At 38.1% G+C, this 24,079-nt stretch overlaps 1 protein-coding gene across 1 annotated transcript in view; it reads right to left on the minus strand.

Annotated features, from left to right (window-relative positions):
* Positions 1–20,863, minus strand: part of LOC131436019 (bombyxin G-1-like) — a 36,344-nt gene extending 15,481 nt beyond the window's left edge. Inside the window, exon 1 of the mRNA XM_058604434.1 lies at positions 19,921–20,863. The gene's annotated coding sequence lies outside the window, so the exon portion shown is untranslated. The remainder of the gene's footprint in view (positions 1–19,920) is intronic.
* Positions 20,864–24,079: the final 3,216 nt, after the last annotated feature.

The raw sequence follows: 24,079 nt of genomic DNA on the forward strand, positions 1-24,079 counted from the left end.
GAAATGAATCCCGTGTAGCATTTATGATAGTTCTTGTCGTTAAGATATGCAAATCAGATACGAAAATAATCATTTCAGTACACCGTTCGCAGTGCAAGCCTTCGCACCAAACGAATATAGAAAAGTGTGCGTCGTCACTATCAGGAATCAGGAATCAGAACAAATTGGCTCAAATGGCACGTTCCCCTTGATATTTGGAGATTTGTGCCTTGCCATCAATTTGTTTTTAGCATCATTTTCCCGATATATAAGAGGGAAGGATTGAAAGGAAATGGTAAGGGTTGGACTAGGAGGATGGGAAAAAATGACGACACAAAAACACATAAAAGCAGAAGTAAATTCTGCACCCCTAAGGGATGCCGAACAATCTGCTGAAGATCACATTTAGTGGAAGCAGAAGTAAATTCTGAACCTCTACGAGGTCCCGAACAGTCTGCTGTTAATAAAACCTCCAACCCCCGAGAGGATTTAGAGATCTTACAAAAGCGACACCATTCTGAACTCCCGGAAGAATGCAGAACGATTCGCAGTATGTACGAGCAGAAGTAAATTCGGCACCCCCTAAAGGATGCCAAACAATCTGCTAAACCCTATTTAAGGTGAATACAGAAGGGATTCATTCACTCCAGGAAGAACGATGAACCCTTCTGACTATAGCTCCTTACCACATTGGGTGAGAAACGAGAGAATATCCTTCAATTTTAGCTCCGCATACACAGACTCAACCATGTATGGAGAACCAAAAACCCGGATACGTAGCTGCGTCAATGCGGGACAGTTACATATCAGATGATATGAAGTACCATAATCGCATTCACACAAATCACACGAATAATACTCAGCACGTTGAATAGTAGCCATGTGATAATTGAGTTTGCAATGTCCAGTCAGAGCTCTGACCAGAATACTGCAATGTTGCTTGGAGAAATGCAGTAGACACTTTGACATTTTCAGATTTAAATCTGGTAGAAATGCTTTTGTCTGAGCGCAAGTTTGCAAGCTGCGCCAGTAGCTGGCATGTTTGGATGCAGCCCAAGAACGAATCTTGTGCTTTATCCAACTAGTTGAAAGTGGTAAAGCTGGTTCAGGACCAACGAAATCATTCGTTGCACCAGCGACCGTGAGTCATTCGAACTGAGTGCTTTTAAGGCTGCCTGACTGTCGGAACAAAAATAAATTCGTTTACAACAGATCCTCTGCTGAAGTGCCGATTGTACTCCACACAGAATTGCGTAGATTTCTGCTTGGAACACAGTACAGTATCTACCAAGTGAAAGAGACTGCTCCAGCCTCATTTCACGACAGTAGACACCAGCACCAGCACGACCATTCAACAGAGAACCGTCCGTATAACAAACTATGTGTTCATCAAGTTGTCGTTCCAGACAACCAGACAACCATTCCTCACGAAGAGGATAGCTCACATGGAATGTTTTGAAAGGAAAACTGCATGTGAGAGTTAGGTCACTAGGAGCGAGTAAATACTCATCCCATGTAACCATTTTAGACCACAAGCGAGTGTGGCTGGTAGCATAATCTAATGGGTTACTGTTCCAAAGCCCTGTAACCCTAAGACGGTATGCACAAGATAATGCTTCTTGTTTTAGGAACACATGTAGTGGTTTAATGCACAGTAGCGCCTCTAGAGCAGCAGTAGGAGTTGTCGTGAATGCTCCTGTTATCGCCATTAGGACCTACCTTTGGAGATGATTTAGCTTTGACTGAACTGTCGCGACTTCTCCTTTCTGCCACCATACAAGACAACCATATGCTAAAATTGGTCTAACAATAGTTGTGTAGATCCAATGAATATATCTGGGTTTGAGTCCCCATGATTTTCCAAAAGCTCGTCTGCATTGGCCGAAAGCCATACAAGCTCTCTTAATCCTGAAGTCAATGTGAGCAGACCAATTCAGTTTTGAGTCAAGAATAACCCCGACGTATTTAACTTGATCGACCACAGTGACCTCTGAACCGAAGAACTGCAACGGACGAGCTCCTGTGATTATCCTACGATGAGTGAACAGCACCATTGATGTTTTGCCCGGATTTACAGACAATCCAACCTGACAACACCATTGTTCAACAGATCGCAGGGCTTGCTGCATTAAATCAAAGAGAGTGTTAATGCTTATACCGGTCATCAATATATGATAATCGTCGGCAAAACCATAAGTCGGAAATCCAAGGTTATTAAGTTCCCTTAACAAACCATCAGCGACTAGGTTCCATAAAAGTGGGGATAGTACACCACCTTGAGGACACCCACAGACACTCAGCTTTCTAATCTCTGCTTGCCGAAGCGATGAACAAAGAAGTCGATTGCTAAGCATTGCGTGTATCCAATTTGTGATACTTGAAGGTATGATGGATCCATACATCCTGGAAAGTGAGTGTTAAAAAGGCAGTGAAGTACATCACTTTCATCAGACAAGTGTTCACCATCTGAAGTTCTTAAGAAACTGACATTAAAGTCCTTAGACTTCGAAAGTAACTTATTTAATCTGCTAGCCTCGTTGAGACTAGAGATATTTGTGCAGAGGCTTTTCCAACCACTTCGCTCAGACGATCGAAGAGCATTTTTGTAAGCCCTTCGAGCCAACACGAATGCCTCCGACCCATCTCTGCGTCGGTGGTTCCAAGCTCTTCTGCATAGTTTCCTTAGTCTAGCAAGTTCAGCATTCCACCAAGGAGTTCCTCTAGTAGCTCGCACAATCCGAAGTGGACAAGCCTCTTCATATGCTGCAACTATGAGTGAATTTGTCTCGTCGACAACATTTTCCAAATCAATTGGGGTTTCAATTGTTGGTTGGTACCCGTAAAATCTAGTCGCCAAGCCCTCTTCATAGAGGTCCCAGTTTGTAGATTTGGGATTACGATATGTGATAATATCAAATTTAACGTTTGAATGATCAAAGAATATGTACTCATGATCAGACAACGAAGGTTCGAGCTCATCGGAGACGAGCCAATTCACCAACTCATGCGCAATTCTATCAGAGCAGAGAGTTACGTCCAAAACCTCCTCTCTTCCAGATCTCGCAAAAGTTGGGTGGTTTCCTGCATTGACTATGTGCAGGTTTGTACTGCTCACGAATTCCATCATATCAGAGCCTCTCGAATTTATATCTGTGCTGCCCCAAATGATATGGTGAGCATTTATGTCACTGCCGATTACAAGCGGTATATCACTCTTGCAGCAGTATGATACAACCTTTTTGAAGTCATCGCTTGGCGAAGGTTGGTTATGCGGTAAACATGCCGAACAATAGACATATTTCCTGTCTATGCCATCAATAGTCATACCAACTGTGACAGCACAAATATCCCGAGTTGTGAGCTCCGATAAGAGAGAAACATCGAGAGCACTATTTGCAAGTATGCATGCTCGAGGCATTTCACGTGGATTAGTCATACCGATCTTGTTGAAGGCAACAAAGACTGGGTTTAACAATTTTCCAACGTAGAAGTTTCCCTTTTGGAAATATGGTTCTTGAACCAAAGCTATAGAAGCTTTACCTTCTTGTAGAAGTCTTGATAGATTCATAGCTGCTGTACGTCTATGCTGAAGATTGATTTGTGCCACTCTAACCATTATAAATTAGAGTAACGAACATTCCACCTCCAGCACCAACCGTACAACAACTACAAGAAACCAAATATATTGGCTTATAATCGCCTTTAGCGAACCATGTAAGGATTTTTTTTAAATGTTATTATCATTTAAAACCCACGAGTTGCGAAGAAAGAAGTCGTCCACTGTGCCAGAGCTTCGCTTAACACAGTAAGGGAACACCCCAAGATATTCCGTTCACGACTGCATTGTTTAACCTCCTGCAGCCATTCAGCCATCGGCACGGAAATACACCTTAGCTTAGGAGTTCCTATTTTTGTGGCCTTTTACGACATGGAACAGGAAACCAGTGGATCAATTCTTGGTAAAAAAAAAATTCCGCCGGATGCCACACGGCTTACCTGTTTGGTGGACTTATACCACCGGTACAGGTGGACCGTAGCGTTATTCTTAGCCAGTTGGGAAACCGCTACCGACACTACACGGCTATCTAGGCTGCTCAGAGAGGGAAGTTGACATTGATGGTCAACTTCCATGGATGGCCGAGCAGCCATGAAAAGTGTGCGTCGTCACTAACACATTCAAATACGACGCTCCCACGCAATGCAAAAATGAAAGTATTGATGTGGAACACATTTTTATACTAATATGGGTGTCGTTTCAAATTTGTAAATAAATATACTCGGTTCATGCACTTCGTATCGTCTATGGTAGTTTATAAGAAATTATTGTATTGTTTGAGAAATTCATAAACAAAATATTTATATTAAAGTTTCATAATCAATCATAGTTTTAAAAATAAAAATCTGTGTATTTCAAACATAATTTCAATTGATGAAACCTGGAACCCTGTATAGAAGTGAAATTTATTTACACTTTAGAATCACTATAAATGCTCGTTGACGCAATATCTACATTTCCGTATTAGACGAAAATTGGAAACCACCCTGCGTTCTTTGAATTGCAATTTATTAGGTATTGATGAATGTTAAGATCCATCAAGCGATTATCCTGAAAGAAACTACTGTGATGAAATGTTATTTTCACTGAAAAAATCAGCTACCGAGGTTTGAACAGCTGAGATCGGTAATCCAATCAAAGTGTGTGGGGTTTCGCCTGAAACAACTGTCCACTTGTCTAGACGGCTATCGATTTCTCCCTGATTTGGCTGGCCCTGATGATCCTGGATATCAACAAACATTCTCCGAACAATTTTATCACGTTGGTGATTTCGATTATACGCAATGAATTCGTAAACTTGGTGTGCGAGAATTTCGGATTTTCACGATGCACGATCAAAATTTGCTCCTCTTCCATCAACACCATTTTAAACATTGTAGAGCAAATGCCTTACTCAAACAGTAGGCATGATAACACACACACACATCTTTAACCGTTGTGCACTTGAAAAAAAAAACACTTTAACCACCCGAATGGGTACCCGGGTACCCATTTTTTTAAATCGCTGTAAGTTGAGCATTTTTCAACCGATTGAAGTAATTTTAGCACTGTTGGATTCAGGAACTTAAGCTCTTTGGGATTGGTACCCATAAAGATGGACATGGTGCTCCTGGTTCCCAGGAACCCGGATATCCTAAATGAGTTCCGACATCGAGGCATTTATACACGGATTTCACGTATTTTTGTAATCTTATCTAAGAATTGCTATATGAAATCAAGTGCTATGCTGAGTTGTTATGTTTATATATTTCAGGGGGCATCCGTTATGTACGTAACATAAAATTTTGAATTTTTCTACCACTCCTTTCCCCCTTTGTCGAGCATTTCTCAATCTTTATTCATTTATATTTCCTTTTTTTCGTTCTATGAGAGTAAGTCCAGAATAGGCCAACTACCCTTTAGATGACGTCATTTTTCTACAAAAGGTTCATTTTGGTACGGCCTTTCTCAAATAGCTGGTTTGGAAAAGTTTCAAATTAGTAAATGACATTTATGGTGGAAAACACAAGTGTCGGAACATTCTACGGAAATCCGGATTAACGGGAACCAGAAGAACCTACTACAGCAATATACACGGCCATCGAAAAGTGGATAAATTTCTGAATTTACCCGTACTGAAAAAATTCAAATCGGATGGAATTTGCCTTAGTTACAAGCATTTTTATTTGTGGGTACCCGGGTACCCATTCGGGTGTTTACGTAATAAAAAAAATTTGAGTCCCCCCATTCGACCCCCCTTACTGTAAAATGAAAAGTCAAAGCATGAGAAGTTATGGTCCAACTAGTTCTTGGAATTGACCGAATTGCAGAATCTTAGTTTAAACCTAACTCAGAAATTTCTTATTTTGAAATTCGAAAAGGTACCCGGGTACCCATTCGAGTGCATAAGGGTTAAAATAAGGGTTGTTTTGGAATTCTGTTAATGCTGTATAGAGTTGGCCAAGTTTCAAAAGGTGTTGCATTTTTTTGCCCAAATAATTTCAGTGATTTTGAAACAACAAAACGATCAGTTACTTATCAAACCCAGTTTTTTTTATTTGAATTTAGAATAATGATGCTTGAAGCCAGGATTTAAAATCTCTTAGTTGATTCAAACTGGAATATGGTTGTTTTATTCATCAAATCCTTTTCATTTATAACCATTTTATTTGTGGTTAAAACGAACAAAAACATATCATTTTGTTTGTCTTCAGCAAGAGATTTACGGAATGCAAGCAATTTAATTGGGAGACTGTAAAATATAGGCTAATATTTCATTAGAAACTATTATATTTCATTGGAAGTACTGCTTATATGTATGCTCTAGTTGCTAGATATTTTTAAGTCTTTGTATCCAGATATAAACTAATCATTCATTTCTTTCGGCGAGATACATACTTTTCATTTGAAAATTCTGATGTTTGGTTGACCGAAATTGATTTTCCGGTGAATTGCAAGGTACGATCACGGTATGCCGTTCCGTCACTGCTGACTGCTGAGAATCGATGTCAATTACCTCATCTAGTTACGGATCGGGTGTTGTTTTAGTCCGTGGCCCCGTGCACATAATATCATAAAAAGACACTTGGAGGACATATGTGGCAGCATCGCTTCGCTAATATTTAGTTACCGCAACGACACAACATCGGTGATCAATTCGCCATTCCGGATTGTTGGCATTTATACCCAATATGCACTTTTTATGGCCATACGGACATGTTAGCAGCGGAACGTGTGCTGCATTTGGGGCTGTCATAATGGCCATCGCTGGGCTACGGCAATCATCATGCGCATCACCGTCTTCACTGTTGAGAGATTGAGACCATCCTGACGACGGATAGGCGGCAGTGGCGGCTAACACCGGATTGGTCATCATTATAGAATCTCTCGAGAGATGTACGTAGCGCAATTTAATGAACGCGTATTCCAGCAATTTCGCGAACGAATGTTGTTATTATGACTGATGGTGGATTTATTTGTTTACTTCATTTTATTGTCTTCTTCGGTATTGATGTCATGCGGGTCGTGGAACGGAATTACAAACGCAATGAGCATCGTGTGCTGGTATGTGTTGTTGTTTTGCCGTTCCGAAGTATCATGTTCAAAGTAACCTTTGAAAGAGTTGTCGGCGACGGTGGCTGTGACAGTGGTGGTGGCTATGAAACATAAGGATCATCGGGCGCGGTGAAGGATACGTGCGGTATAATACTGATAGCTGTGCTGCTCTGCGCCACTTTAGCTTTTGTCACGATCCGGCTGGATGAGTTGTTTTTTTTTGCTGTTGTATTCCGAATGCGATAGGACGACTGTTTTATTAAGGTGCTTTGAAAATGGGAAGGGCTTTGAACTTTATTATTTTAATCACGCGAAGTTTGGGGAGAGATCGTGTCAATAAACTTTGAATTATTGTTGTCAGTTGAACTTGACATTCTTTCGGAGGGCGTATTATTGATGTGGTCAACGAAGAACAACAAAATATGTCGATCTCACAAAATAGCTGAACTCATTTTTGGTGCAATTTGCAACTTGTTTCACAAAATCGCAATTATTTCTGAAGAGACTAGAGTAATTCGTTAAGTACCAAAGTTAGTCAATGAATTATGTTACCACATGCTGATTGCTTTGGGCAGTTTTTTTACTGAGCAGGTTTGGAAATTTGATCGTAATGAAAAATTAACTTTCTTCAAAGGTAATTTGTGATTAAATATGATTAGTCCTTTGGTTATTCCGAGTAACATATCTGAATTGAACGTAAGAACCTATCACACAGTGGCCAGAAACGAGAATTAAGCGACACAACAAGATCATTAGGGCGGTCCAGGTTTGGATTGAAAACTGAAATCGAACTTTCTTAATTGAGTTTGAAAATGATTGAACATCACAGCAAAGTTATAGACAATATTTTTTTAAGCAACATTTCTAGTTCTTCATTTGATCTAGTTACATACGTTTTACGGAGTAAAAGTAGGACTCTTCAAAAATCACTATTCTGTTCTTTGTGAGCCAGATTAACCTGATTAAAAGTCGGGATTTCATGCGGCTCTGTATCCTTTCTATAGAGAAATGCTAAGTGAAAATATTTACTTAAAATTGTCGAATCAGTTAGGAGCAATAAACCAGTTTCTTCGACATCAGGTAACGTGTGTGTTACAATGCAAAAGAGTACCCAGAATCGAAATTTAATCTGACACCAGAGGATCAGGGTTGTTCCCTCTACCGAAAACCGTTTCGCCACACGCAGGTGTCGGCAACCTTGTGAGGCCAAAACACCATTTACAAAATATTAAAATTTTTAAGGAAGCACAAAATATTTTGTTACCAACACTAAATAGTATTTGAAAAATAATGTTTTTTATGAAAGAAAAAACAATTGACTCAAAATGATTCAAATCACCGCTTTGAATATCTTCTTCAAAGTAATTAATTTTTTCTTGAAACAAAGTAATTTTTGTGTCAAAACATAGGCTGAGTATTATTTCCTAGCAGTTTATGGCGTTTTCGCTAGTGAGCAATTCCAGAAATGCTTAGCAGATCATCAGACTCGACCTTCTCCGATTTGGATGAAACTTTGCACATGGCTTCAGTATGGCAAACCATAAGTTTTGAACCGATTGAGAGGTCAATCCGACTCACGACTGATTTTTGAAAAGGGCGTATGTATTTTTGCATTTCATACAATTTTCAAAAACTTAAAATCTTTAATAATTTATGGAAATATAAAAAATGGTGTTATAATTAAATATCCAAGTATCTCTAGAACAGTTACGTTTAGAAGAAAGGATATCATGAACAAATTTATTGCCTTTAACCTGTAGAATAATATTCTATTTACGTTTCTTAATTTTGCATCAAATCTTTCTCATTTTTATGGAAATTATCACTAACATAAATTTATTCAAAGTTCACAATTTTCACAAACGCTATAACCATCGATGTCGTTTGCACTGACATTCTTAAGCAACTCGAACAACTAAATAAATGGGTTTTCGATTTTTGTTTTTCTTTCTGCTGTCTCCGTAATTTGATAGCTTTCAAAACAACACATTTTAAAAGTACTTGAATATAGGCAAATCAAAAACCATATTGGTTAAATCAAAAATGAATTAGTTGAATCAACTATTGCACAAATCAAAAACTGCAATATCCTAATTTTATGAACGAAGGATTCTCCGTGTGCGATAGTGATCGGAACAGTTCAAAATGGTTCGAATCGAGTTCACAGAGACGGTTGAATTATCATATCTCATCGGTTGTTTTTGAATTTTACTTGAATCTGACTATCGGTTCCGGAATTGCAGCTTCTTCTTTAAGTTTTGTGAAAAAGATAAAACATTGAAAAAGTCACCTTTTTGTAGAGTTTGAATTTTTTTAGATGAGAGCTAGCGGCGCGACCCCACAACGATACCAAATAAATGTGCTGTGAATGGATGTAAGGAAAATAAAAGTTTAGAAGTGCACGCTTAGGAACATATGACTTACCCCTCCACAAAATATTGCAGTAGGATGCCACATGTTTGTCAATAGATTTTATATGGTGAATTCAGGTTAACGTGGGGTCAAAATAAACACCCAAATATTTGAAACAGTCCACTTTTTCAATAATATAATGTCCCAATTTAGGATGACGATGGATTGGTATTATTTTTCTTATGGAAAAAGTTTACTTTTTATAAGATTTAAGGACAATAAATTTGCACTAAAATATTGATCTAAAATACTTAAATCGCTCTTCATTGAGTTTATAATAGCATTGATGTCATTGTTAGGATAGAATAGAGCTGTATCGTCGGCAAATAACCGCGGAGTCCCTGTGAGTTGCAGGTTACCTATATCATTAATATACAAAAGAAATAATATTAGTCCTATATTGCTACCCTGTGGCACTCCAATGTTTATGCCAGCAAGATTGCTACAGTTGCCCTCGATGGACACGAATTGTTTTCTGTTTGTCAAGTAGCTACTGATAATAGAGTTCGCGATGCCCCTGATGCCGTAGTACTGAATTTTGTCCAAGATAATACTGTCATTCAAAGTGTCAAAGGCTTTTTTGAGATAGATCTAAAAATAAGGCACCAATCATGTTTTTTGGTCAATCTCGCTCATTATATTGTCTACTAATTCTATGATAGCGGTATGTGTGCTAGAACCTTGTCTAAAGCCATACTGAAATTTATAAAGGACACTATGTTTGTTTAAAAATTCGAGAAGTCTATTAACCAATAGTTTTTCAAAGATTTTGTTGAGGACAGACAACGATTACAATCACAACGATCACCAGACTTGTAAACAGGAATAACTTTAGCCACTTTGAAGCAGTCAGGGTAATAGCCAGTCTGAACAATTACATTGAAACAAAGAGAGAGAATTCTAGCGAATATAACAGGGTTACATTTTAGCACACTTGCAGAGATGTTGTCGGGGCCACTGCTCTTTCTATCAGTGGGACAAACAGTTGGGTTTATACGAATATTTTTAGGTAATTCTTGGCCGACATTGGAGAAAAATTTGTTGAATATCTCACAAACTTCAGAGTTTACATTAATTTTGTTACCATAGTGAATCAAATTTATCTTCCCACTTTGTTTTTGTTATTCCGAATGTATTAGATTTCTCCAGAATTTTGAATGAGGTGAACATTTAGGGGTTTTGTTGGTTTGTGCAAAAAGCACATATTTTGTTTCTATTTCTTTGCGTTTCGCCTTCGGCTCGTCAGTGCTTAAAGCAGTTCAAATTGAACTGACATCTCGTGCCTAGCAGTTCAACTTAAACCGCTAAGCAGACGCAAAGTTTGCACTACTTATGCAACCCTCAAACAATATTGCACAAGTGCTATATTATTTCTGACGTCTCAGGCGTAAACGAGTGACGGCTTATTACTGGCCGTCGCAGAATGTGAACATTTAGGGGTTTTGTTGGTTTGTGCAAAAAGCACATATTTTGTTTCTATTTCTTTGCGTTCCGCCTTCGGCTCGTCAGTGCTTAAGGTGTCTTATTAAGAAGGTTTCCATAATATGCTTTCTTGCCATTCCTTTTCGTGATATCGACCTTTTGCCTTGCTCATATAGAAAGGTTATGCAATCACTTGAAAAACCGACTAGTGTCCAAGTGTCATACACCATTCGACTCAGTTAATCGAGCTGAGCAATCTCTCTCTCTCTCTCTCTCTCTCTCTCTCTCTCTCTCTCTCTCTCTCTCTCTGTGTGTGTGTGTGTGTGTGTGTGTGTGTGTGTGTGTGTGTGTGTGTGTGTGTGTGTGTGTGTGTGTGTGTGTGTGTGTGTGTGTGTGTGTGTGTGTGTGTGTGTGTGTGTGTGTGTGTGTGTGTGTGTGCGAGTGTGTGTGTGTGTGTGTGTGCGAGTGTGTGTGTGTGTGCGAGTGTGTGTGCGTGTGAGTATGTATGTATGTGTGTGTGTCAAATAATCTCACTAGGTTCTCTCAGAGATGGATGAACCGATTTTAACAAACTTAGATTCAAATGAAAGGTCTCGTGGTCCCATACGGAATTCCTGAATTTTCTCCGGATCCTACTTCCGGTTTCGGAGTTATAGGGTAAAGTGTGTTCAATTTTGTATACCGCTACTTAAACCGGCGAAACAGAAAACGTTAAAAAATTTCTAAACTGGTCTCAAAACTACACAAATTGATAGTCATGATCAGTAGGCAACTAAACAAATCGATTCCGGCTATCCTGGTTTTCGGTATCCGGTTCCGGAAGTACCGGAAATAGTGGTCATATATACCAAAATGGATCTCACTAACTTTTCTCAGTGATGGTTTGACCGATTTCCTCAAACGTAGATTCAAATGAAAGGTCTTCCGGTCCCATACGGAATTCCTGAATTTCATCCAGATCCGACTTCCGGTTCCGGAGTTATAGGGTAAAGTGTGTTCAATATTGTACACCGTCATTTAAACCGGCGGAACAAAAACCGTAAAAAATGTTGTAAACTGGACTCTAAACCGTTATTCCAATCTTAGGGTCAATTGCTAGGTCTTATGGTCCTACTAAAAATTATTGCATATTTTCGGATGCAACAAACATTTAAATCGTATTTGATTTTACGTTTCGTCTTAGACTCATCAGTGCGTAGCAGTTTATGTTGAACTGCTACCTCCGACCTGACGGTTCAACATAAACCGCTAGGCAGACGTAAAGTTAATGCTACTTGCAAAGTACCACAATATTGTACATGAGAAAGGCATCATTACACCACTAGGTGGAATGAAACAGGTTTTAAATATATGTAATAGCATTCGTTTAAGGTGTTGGTCCTGTGGGTTTGCTTTAACACGCTGGAGATAATTACGTTTAACCTTCACCAGTGTCCATAGACCCAAATTCATCCATGGACAATGAGAGCCTTACATTTTAACTGTTTTTGAAATTATTCTCGTATGTTTTTCAAGTAGGGAATTATACACATGCACTATATTTTGTAGAACAGTTTCAACGTCGTCTATGACATCAATACTATTAATGAAATTGAAAAGCTCTTGATTCAATTGACGATTGTTAACAATTTTTTTCGTTAGGGTTATTGGTTCCCTCTCAACAAAAAAATTGAAGGTCGTTAAGATTAGAGAGTGGTCACTTAACTCATTATATGTTGTGTCGTTACGAATCCGGTTAGGGTCCTCAGTGAATATGATCAAGTATGTTGTCACTAGATGGTCTGGTTGTAAAACAATTTGTACACGAAAAGTCATAGGATTCTAGCAAAGCCTATATCTCGTCACAATGTTGTTATTGATGAGATTTATTGGGACATTTACATTACCTACAATAAAACACGGTTGGACAGAACACATCAAGCTTTCTAAATAGACGGAAAGTTCATTGAAGTCGAAACTAGGGGGACGACACACACCACGAATGTCATAATAATGTCCGTTAAAACATAATTCGATATTCAGATGATGAAATCCATCGAATGTATATTTTTTTATTAGACTATGGTTGATATTTTGTTTGACATATATTGCCAAACCTCCACTCTAATTTTCTCTACGAAAAAAGAATGATTTATAATGTGGTATTTCATAGAGACCTTTGCGCACAATTTTGTACATATGAAATACTAGAGTATATAAAGTTGAACGCAAGTGCCCCCTAATGGTTGCAGGGCTACTCGAATCGCTTGATTGGGCGGTTTGCCCAACTTGATGATTACTTTCAAAGCAGTAGTTTAATTCCTTTGCACACAGTATATACTTATTATGAATGTCTGTACTTCGTGTTTGGACTGAAAAGAATTTGATTTATTCAGGAGCAAACGGATTTTCCCCTGTTAGAGCTACATGACATGAATAGACTCCCCGATAATACACGTGCCAGTCATAATAATCTTTTAAAACGCAAATACCATTAAAAATGTGCAACGAGTCTGCGGCAGTTTGACTGCAGCATCCGAAAGGTCGCTCGCTAAGTTACTCCATCAATAAAGCGACTACCGTTGGCTAATTTAAGCGCCAAATTGACGTGAATTAAGAGTAATATGTTCGTCTAGTCGATTCTGTATCGCGTCTACAGTGTCTAACAGCTCTTACGAACGGCACAGGTTCTGTGCGGTAACAGCGCGCTGCCGAACACCGCCGAGGTCAATCAATTTGCACGACCAGTTTGCGAATCGCGATATCGCTGCTGTCTGCTATTCTCGGCTCTTGTAGCGATAACTAACCCAACACGGGTCTGTCTATGGGTGACACCTTTCAATACACACTGTTCGCCTTGCGCGGTCCCAATTGACTTCAATAAATAAATTAACACGTCAGGTTGAATCCGTTCGAAAACGGTCCCGGGTATGCCGGCACAGAACAGGATCTCTTCTCGCGGTTTCTCACAAAGTGCCAATGATCTTTTTCGGTTCATCAACTCCGTGGCCAAAATGTACAGCATAATTGCAAAATTGCGTTGCCAATTCATCAGTGCAATCTCGGCTGCACCAGAAAGTGACTGACAAAGAGCCAGTCTGAACTGAGCGTGGGTTCAAAGTTGATGAGAAACGACGTGAAATGACGGTCAATTGATCATTCGTTACCGTGATGATGATTGAGTCCCGCACAAATGGTACAATTTACGCGATCCGGGTAAGCGGGATTTCCTCGTCTACTTGATAGTTTCGCCGTTCCCTGCAGCATTCGGGAGGATTGCACATTCTAATGCTGGTTCCTCTAAAATGCTAGATGGGACACAAATGAAAATAAATGACCTCGGTTAAATTGAGTCGCAAGAAGTTCTCTCCGGTTGAGGTGCGTCGTGTTCTATTGCTGGTCGTGTAGCCTAATCCGTGACGTTTTTTTTTTCGTTCCTCGATTGCGGCACATAACCGTCATAGCGATACTCCTAGGGCGTTTAAATTGAGCATATCATCGCGTGGTACAGTTTGCTGGTACATATTCATGACAGTTGTATGCAAATGACAAACGTAACTGACAGGAGTGGGTACTGTTTCAATCAGAAATGGGGATTTATTAGACAAACTTTGGATCTATATTTTAAATTACTTATGCAATCAAGGAATCGTCGTCAAAGTCCGAAAACCTTCATGATATGTTCCCACCCCGATTAGGAATGGAAGTTCGCATTTCTGATAAAAAAATTTTAACAAGTATATTAGCCACTTGTACCTACTTGCTCAGAAATTCTGTTCAGATGATCGCGTTTAGCAAAACACATTTTTCTAATTTTCGAAAGGCCGGGGTCGGTCTGTTTTCTGCAGAATTACATTTGATTTGATCCACTGTATCAAATCGAGTGTTTTGGACGAGAAACAGAAAGCTTAGTGCCAGATTAAAGTTTGATTTTGGGTTCATAAAACGGGCTACACAGATAAACCTATGTTGTGAATCTACATCTTTCAGGCACATATTTGGAGCAGGCAATTAAACATAAAGTTAGTTAACAATTCTATACGTTTCAATATAATTGAATCGCAAAACTAAGCGTTAATTGAAAGATACAGTTCTATTAATTGTAAATTCAAAGCAATCCAATTTAGTTTTGCATCGATGATGGTTTTCAATGAAACCAATTTCGATTCAACCCATGTTACTATTGATTTACATATCGTGTAAATTTCACTACTTTTTTCTGTGTAGGTCGTAGATGGTGAGATAACTAAGTGCTTACAAGTTCCAATACCATGTCTCCCCGGATGTCTATGACATTTAGTCAATAGAACAGCGTCAACTGAATGTTGTTGCCTTCTGTGTTAGTAACCGAGTGAAAGGGTGCTAACCTGTTTATATTTCATTGCCCATCGGAAATTGCGAATTTATTAAAACGCAATGAACTTGATATTCGGAATTCGATTGAGTTGACATTTACCCGATTACAGGATTGAAGTTGAATGTTTAAAATTTTGCGTACTTTTATGAAATTGGATCACATACCTTATGATCCAAAAAGAACCGCAATTTTCATTTTAAAATTCCCGCGCTTGTCCAATCGGTAAACATTTATTCTCTCAACGTTGGCAACACTTTTATACACATTCTGTCAAATTTTGACGCATATCGTACGATTAGTTTTTGTTTTGCGTCTATACAAAGAAGTTCGTGTAGCGTTATAATGGATGAAAATTTAGAACAACGTGCGTGCATCAAATTTTGTGTTGCAAATGGATTTAAGTATTCCGAAACGTTGAAAATGTTAGAAAAGGCCTTTGGTGAATCGTGTCTAGGAAAAACACAGGCATACGAGTGGTATAAACGCTTCAAAGGTGATCGTACAAGCTTGGATCATGATGAGATCCCTGGCCGCCCAACAACATCTGTTACTGAAGAAAACATTGAATCGGCGAAGCAAATCGAGTTGCAAAATCGTTCTGTACCAATTAGAGAGATTGCTGTGTTGTTGGGCATCTCTTATGGATCAGCCGAACACCTTTTTACTGATGTTTTGGGATTGAAACGCGTCGCTTCTCGGCTGGTGCCAAAACAACTGAATTTCATTCAAAAACAGCGTTGTGTTGATGTAGCCAAAGAGATGATTTCCAACGCAGATAGTGATCCCTCAAGAACCGTACTCTCCAGATATGGCCCCGTGTGACTTTTTCCTCTTCCCCAGACTCAAATTGCCATTGCGGGGAACGCGTTTTGAGACCATAGAGACCATAAAAGAGAATTCGCTGAGTGAACTAAAGGCCATACCTTCGGCATACCTATAAAACTTGTATGGAAAATTGGATCAAGCGTTGGCATGCATGTATTGCCGCAGAAAGAGAGTACTTTGAGGGCGATAATAAAGAAATTGATTAAAAATTGAAATTTTGCGTTTTTGCCTTTTTTATATATATAAAAAATAGGTATAGAATTCGCTCAAACTTTCGAAAATTTGTCCGAGGCCCGGAGGGCCGAATGACATATACCAATCGATTCAGCTCGACGAACTGAGCAAATGTCTCTGTGTGTGTGTGTGTGTGTGTGTGTGTGTGTGTGTGTGTGTGTGTGTGTGTGTGTGTGTGTGTGTGTGTGTGTGTGTGTGTGTGTGTGTGTGTGTGTGTCTGTGTGTGTGTGTCTGTATGTGTGTTGTCAACTAAGAGGTCGAGATCTCAGAGATGGCTTGGCCGATTTTGATCAAACTAGTCGCAAATGAAAGGTCTCCCCATCACCCAAAACGCTATTGAATGGTTTTGAGATCGGATGTTTACTTTTTGAGTTATTAGAAGTTTTATGTCAAAATTTTCAGTTTTTTGACAGTATCTGTCACAATTGACCTTGAAAACAGAATATGTTTTCAGACTTAGATTCTGAACGATAATACCTATTCAATAAGCCATAGATTGTTAAAATCCGTCCATTTTTAACGGAGATATCGAAATTTTTGTGTAAATGACTTTTCCCCCTATTCCAGCAGTAGGAGTTTTGAGCGCTGTATGACAAAGCAATGCTTGGGAGCAACGGGAAACACGATTTTTTATTCTGTTACATACAATTGTTTCTAAGTACCAAAAAGACTGTGTACAGCATCCTTTTTCATGACAATTTGCCTCGGACCGATTTTAGCACGGCTCGTTTTTGGCAACATAATCGTTCGAATATGACATATATAAACCAGATGATGGCAGATTTATTTTTAATTATATTGTTTTAAACTACTTACAGCAATAAATGCTGGAAGAACATAACATCCATATACCATTCGAATCAGTTCGTCGAGATCAGCAAATGCGTGTGTGACAAATAATTTCACTCAATTTTCTCTGAAAATTTCTTTTCTACAAATTCAGATTCATACGAAAATTCGTATGCTCCCAAACAAAGTTGCTGAATTATGTTTGGTTCCGACCTCTGGTTCCGGAACTACAGGATGATATATGAAACGAAATCAAAATTGTGTAACTCATTCTTCTCGTAGATGGCTGAACCGATCTAAGATTCAAATGAAATCTAAGAATCATCTAAGATGCAAATGAAAAGTTTCAAGATTCTTTAAAACATCTTGCTCTTCAGTCAGATCCAACTTCCGGTTTCGGGGATACAGGGTGATTAGTATAAAAATGTCTATTCCACATAAATTAATCAGGTTTATCGGGTTAGCAGATTTGGATAGTCGATAAAAAAATAACTTTTTTCAGTTTTAGTGGTATTCAGTTGTCGATTCAGAAGGCACCAAAAAATTTAATTCGTGCTATGATTTCTCAAAGATGTCTTCACTGATTTTCAAATATTTTGAAACAAATGTAAACTATACAGCTATTCAGGTGAATTTATCTGACTTCGGCCATACCGATTTTAGAATTCCGGTTTCAGTATAAAATCGTTTCTCAAAGCTCAATCGTTTTCTCAAAAAAGCCTAATCAAATTTCGGAAACAAAAATTCAAATTGAATTAAACTTATATACAAAATTAATTAGTGTTACACATACATACAAAAATAATGAATTTTATCCAATTAAGCTTCAAAGTTGTACTCAAAACTGTAATTTATTCGTCATATGGCCATACGAATCGGTTTGGGTTATGCTGGTTCCTGAATACCGGCTCTGGAAGTACCTTAAATTACCGTAAACTCTAAAGTTGAACTTACATATCATGGCATGTTTAATCGATTATCACACTTCTAGATTTAAATTCGATTGTATTTACAGTCGACATTACAGAGTAATGAGTGATTACAATCTCAAATTGTCGCTTAAAACGACGGTCATTAAAATAATGTAATAAAAACTTAAACACCGAAGAATATTCATGCAAAAAACACATGCGGATTGATAAAAATAAGGTATCATCTCACTGCTAGGTGGATTAATCGCGTTTTTTTTTATAAAATTCCGGTTCTTTTTTGATCATAAGGTATTATTAAAAAAAAACAAACAGTGTTCAAAAACTGTATCTCCGCAACGGTAGTATTTATCAAAATTTTGATTTTGCCTTTCCCTATAAAAAGGTAATAGAATTGCTGGAAAAGCCTACTTTCGAACCGAGCCTCGGACACCTACAGTGTTATATACTATTCAACTCAGCTCGACAAAATCGGAAAAAGTCTGTCACTTCTGCTTCCGGATATATAATTGTATAGGGGATGTAACCGACAAAACGCGTTGTATTTTTAATGGCCAATTTTTTCAGAAATAGATGAGCCAATTTTAATAAGCCTAGCTTCGTTTAAAAGCCACTATTGAAATGTGGATCATGTTCGAAGAACAAAGGGCTCGACAAAACGTTGTTTTTTTACCGCTCAATTTTCTCAGAGATGGCTGAGAAATATATGCAAATTTATGAAAAAATGCGCATTTTCTCTTAAATTTCTTAACTTATTTTCACACACTAAAAAGAAAATAAAAGGTCTTGTAAAAATTTGATCCAGATCCGACTTCCGGTTCCGGTATTACAGTGCGATTAGCGAAAATTTTCAATTTCATGAGTATTTTTTCACAAGCGATGTTTGGCCATTTCGCCGAGGTGCAAATTTTTGTAAAACTTGCTGCTAAATTCCTCTTGTTGGCAGATCTTGTTAGTTAGGAGATACATAAAACTACTTTGAGACTACTAGTGCCCGGTTTCAGCTTCCGAAAGCACCGATAATATTGAAGAGAAGCTCCAAAAATGGAACTATAATTGTAGTTCCCGAAAGATTCTCTAATGTAGACGAGTTCCATTCAATTTTCGATGGATGCCGTTGGTTTTCATAATCTATTCTAAGACAGCCCTATTGTCGGTGGATGCGATACTAGTACTTATATTGAATACTGAAAGCAAAGTTTCTGCTACTGAATATTGATTGAAGCTTCTGCTACTGAATATTAATAGGCGTTTAAAAAAATGGATGAATTCGATGTGAAAAAATGCGAAGATTTTCAGCAGATTGCAAACATTTTGGTTTACAGTTTTTAAAGTAACTATTTTACCGTCAAAAAAATCAGATTAAAATTCGAACGATTACAGTTGATTTCAGTTTCAAGGTAAACTTGAGAAGATTCACTATTCAGTATCAATTTCCCCGCCCGGTTAAAGCCGAGGTAAAATAAATGATATAATAAAAAGTAATAATTTTCGATTCAGCATCGTGTGAATCTGTGTTTTTGTGCTTACAAACATCGTGAAATGAAAAAGCGAACATCAGGGAGTCGGTAAGGTTTCTTGAAATTCGAAGATGTACTAAGATTACCGAAAATCTTACATCGCTGTTTCTAACAAGACTATCTTATAAACAGAGAGTAAATCTTTAAACGAATGAGAATTTTCGAAAAAATATGGTTCTTATTTATTTACAATACAGGGTCTTGAACTGAAGTTTATTCTATCCTCGGCGAACGACCTGAACTTTTAAATATGGGTTAAATGAACAGAATGCAATAGTAAGATGTCAATTATATTAGTAAGAGATTTCAATCAATCACTGGATATTGAAATAGGTTATCGCATCAATGGAAAATTTGAAAACAATTGAAATTTTTGTTTCTTACCGTTAGGCTTGCCTTCGGTGATCAATCGACAGCAGAGCAGAATGATGCAATAGTAAACCAGTACGATTAACTTTGAGCAGTTCTTGTTGAAGATGAATATGAAATCGATCCAGTAGAGTTCCAAAGTACACATTCAAAACGCGACCAGCACGTGTAGACGATCAGTAACAACAGCAAGAAGAGGTCCAATAACGAACACACAAACAGACGAAGGAGTGTCACTCGCGCGTGAACTTAACGGCCCTTAATTGGTTGGTAGTTGCTGATAAGCAAATCAACTAGTGATTTTGGAACTTTTTCACTGTACAGCAATTGTAGTTGCTATGCTGAGCTAAAATTAAAAGCAACTTAGCTATGATCACAGTTTCGGTGCTGATAAAAGCTAAAATCACTTTTGGACAGAGATTTCCCTTTAGTGTTGACCGCGCACACTGGCTGTCTTTGTTGTTTGAATTTGATAAGCACGAAGAGTATCTTGCGAAACAGTGCACACACTTCCTGACTCTAGTGGGATCCAAAATTGAAGTGCAATAGTTCGAATTGGTTTTCTTCCTTCCTGCGGCAATCACCGACGCTCAAAGGACACTGACTTGTTTTATTTTTTGTTTTCAGTTCGCACAGCACTCTCGATCACGACGCGATTCCGTCCTTGGTGGGAGTGGATATGGACAGTACGGAGCGAGCAGGCAGACACAACACAGCAACAGAGGGTTGTCTGGACTACCTTGGACACTTCTTCTTCCTTCAACGAAAAACAAAAAACAACACAGTCCAGTAGTTTCTCCTTTTTGCGGGGCTCTCCCCTGGAACAGTCGAGTAGTCCACTTTGCGTCAATCTCTGTTCGGTTTGCAGCGTTCTGTCCCCTCTAGATAGACAACTGTTAGGCGCTACTTCTTCAACATCACAAGTGCAACTGATCGTGCTGCTGGAAAGCGTAGCGCTTTAAAATAAGTCATTTTATACCCATACTCGGGGTCTGGGAGACTCCTTTTTCATGCATGTTCAATCGTCTGCTCTCTTGCTCGATCCGATTCGTGGTATGTCAGTGTTCTCTTTCCTTCTTATGCTGCTTCTTACACTCGCCGTTACGTTCGTAGTGGTAGTTTCGAAGAAAGTGTGAGGAAGATCCGTAAACTTGTTCAAAATCAAAATAAAACTCGAATAGACATTCATCTGGCTCCGGCATTTTGGTCTCAATACACAAAATCTACATCGTCTATTGAAATTAAAAACGTTTGGTTTGTTACTACCTAGTGCGAGTTTTTTCCTGAAATTGACTGATCAAACATTTCGTTAAGACACACAAAGTTAATCTGTCGCCGTTAGACTTATCATAACCACACCATGATCACTACACTGTTCATGGACAGCGAGCTTAGTTCTAACGTAAATCGACCTGATAGTTATTTATAGATCGCAACATCAGTGTACTCGTGCTGCATGACGGTTTTTTCTTATTTGTTTTTATTCGCTGCTTCTTTCTCTCCTCTTCGCTTCGTTGCAGCGGAGAACGTGTATTCCCACGCATCGTCACTGTGCTGAGCAGCGCGGCAGTGATCGATCATGTTGTCTTGGATTTATGCTCGCACCGAACCATATGATTGCTGCCAGTTGCCAGGACCGATTTTCATTTCCGAGAGAGCGTGAAGAGAGCGTGTGGTTTTGTGTTTTCGCTCGTACACTCCCTTGGTGTGGTTGAGTAAGCTCTCCGTGATGGTACATCTGTATGAGAGGTTGCAATGCATAGAACTCGGACGATCGAATGAAATCCCTCCTGTCACTGCAGTTTTTCTCAGCTGCATTTTGTTAAGTTTCCGGCTTATGCTTTTATGGTTGGTTATTGCATCACATAACATGCTACGGGTTCTCTTCAATAAGTGAGATTTGTAATAACTGTCTTTGAAGGACGACACTTCATAAAAATCTGTTGCTAGAGAAAGCTAGCAGCTCGGTAAAGATTTCATGCAAAATATACGAGAAACGAATTCACAACATCAATTGCAGTTTAGTTTTAATTTACTTTCTATATAAAAGATAATGTCAATATATTTTCTTCTAAATATTTATTTTATTTATATTTCAAAAAAATTTCTATAGTTGTACTAAATATTTTTCAGAATTAGCAAAATTCTATGACAATACTATGTTGACAATTGCAGAAAATAACATATTTTAACGATAGTAATATAAAGTCAAACCCGAACTGTTCACACTTGTATTACTTTATACGCATAACATAGAAACATAGTTCAGAAAAAAACGGCAAAAATGTCTACGTCGCAGAAATTAAGCACTTGTGAAAAGGACAAACGTACGTTGATAACATCCGGAAAATAAGAAAAAGTCAGTTACTCTTTCTAGCTATGGATGATGTTAGTGTTGAGAAACTATGGACACTAGTAAGGAAAATCTATTTATTTTCATTAGTCCTAGCACTGCAGTTTGATGAAAAAAATTGTACTACGAAAGATTTTGCAGCTTATTGTTGGTGTTCGGAATATTTGTACTGCCACTAAAAAATTATTCACGTCGATGCTTGAAACTTAATCATCGATACAACGATCCAGCTACGATAATAAGTAAAATGAGCCTACAATTTTACTAAGCAGTGATTCTTTTTACAGAACCTGCATTTTTGAAAAATAAAAAATTCAGCCAAGCTGCCAACTTCAAACATAATAAATCGTAACACCAACTGACCAACTTTGCAAAGTACCCCTTTTCAAAAAAGAGTTGGGGTTGCTCTTTACTGTTTGGGTTCCGGAATTCTCGTAGAATAGTTTGTAGTATTTCGGAATAGGAAAATCTACAGAGGAAAAATTGAATTGCTGTGAAAATTTAGTTTATTTAGGGTGCTCCGAAATCGAACAGTAGGTTTTCGCAGTGATTGTATATCCTTTCTATATGAGAAAGGTAAAACTTTTTGAGATCTACATTGTGCTGTTATGATGCCTTTCTCTTCTATAGCCATTTAAAACATTTATGATTCTATCCTTGGTCATTAGTATTGTGAGCTAATCAAATAACCTAAAAGTAGCTTTTGAACGAGTCTAAGTCTTTCGAAATCGATTTTGTTATCTCCGTGAACTTCTAGAAACACCGTGATTTGTCGGTTATGTACATATACACCCAAACCTACATTTACGTAATAATCGGGACTTCGTAAATCGAGTTATGACGCAAAAAAAATTTTCGTTATTTGAAATTTTCAACGTAAAAAAAGTTTTCCCTATGTATGTATATTATTGGATATGTATAATATAATGGATAACTATGGAATAAAAACTATTAGTATTTTCAGAAAAAGGATGTTCTAAGTCGCACCAATTTCCAAGATGGCGACTTCCGGTTCATCGATATTCGTGACAAACCATCAGAATATGGGTATTTTCGGAACGGGTTTGATAAATACATGTCAGAAAACGATGTTTAAGGTGATTCAAAATTCCAGGATGGCGACTTCCGGTTTATTGATATTCCTTGAAAATCCTTACAATGTGGGTATTCTTGGAACGGGTTTGATGAGTCCATGTCAGAAAACGATGTTTGAGGTGATTCTGAATTCCAAGATGGTGACTTCCCGTTTATTGATATTCCTTGAAAACCTATACAATATGGGTATTTTTGAAACGGGTTTGATGAGTAAATGTCAGAAAACGAAGTTTAAGGTGGTTCTGAATTCCAAAATGGCGGCTTTCAGTTATTCCTTGAAAAACCCTTACAATTTGTGTCGATATTTCTCGAATTACTTGAATACTTTCACAATATGCATATTTTCGGAACGGTTTTCAATAGTAATAGCTTACATTTTTGGAGCAGTAGCCTAATATCTGCGGGAGAGCTAAATTATAGCCGGATTAAGTAGAAAAAAGATTAAAATATCAGACAAATTAATTTCAGATTATCAAGACTGTTGAAACTGCTGACAAGTACCATAATGAAGTGAAATTCTGGATATAAAAAACTAGAGCAGCTATGCCATCTTGGAATTCAGGACCACCTCAAACATCGTTTTCCAACATTTATTCATCAAACTCGTTCCGAAAATACCTATACTGTGACAGTTTTCAAAGATTATCAATAAACCGGAAGTCGTCATTTTAGAATTTAGAACCACCTCAAAAATTGTTTTCCGGCATGTACTCATCCAACCCGTTC

Source organism: Malaya genurostris, chromosome 3 (assembly GCF_030247185.1).
Source record: "Malaya genurostris strain Urasoe2022 chromosome 3, Malgen_1.1, whole genome shotgun sequence".
Taxonomy (NCBI): Eukaryota; Metazoa; Arthropoda; class Insecta; order Diptera; family Culicidae; genus Malaya; species Malaya genurostris.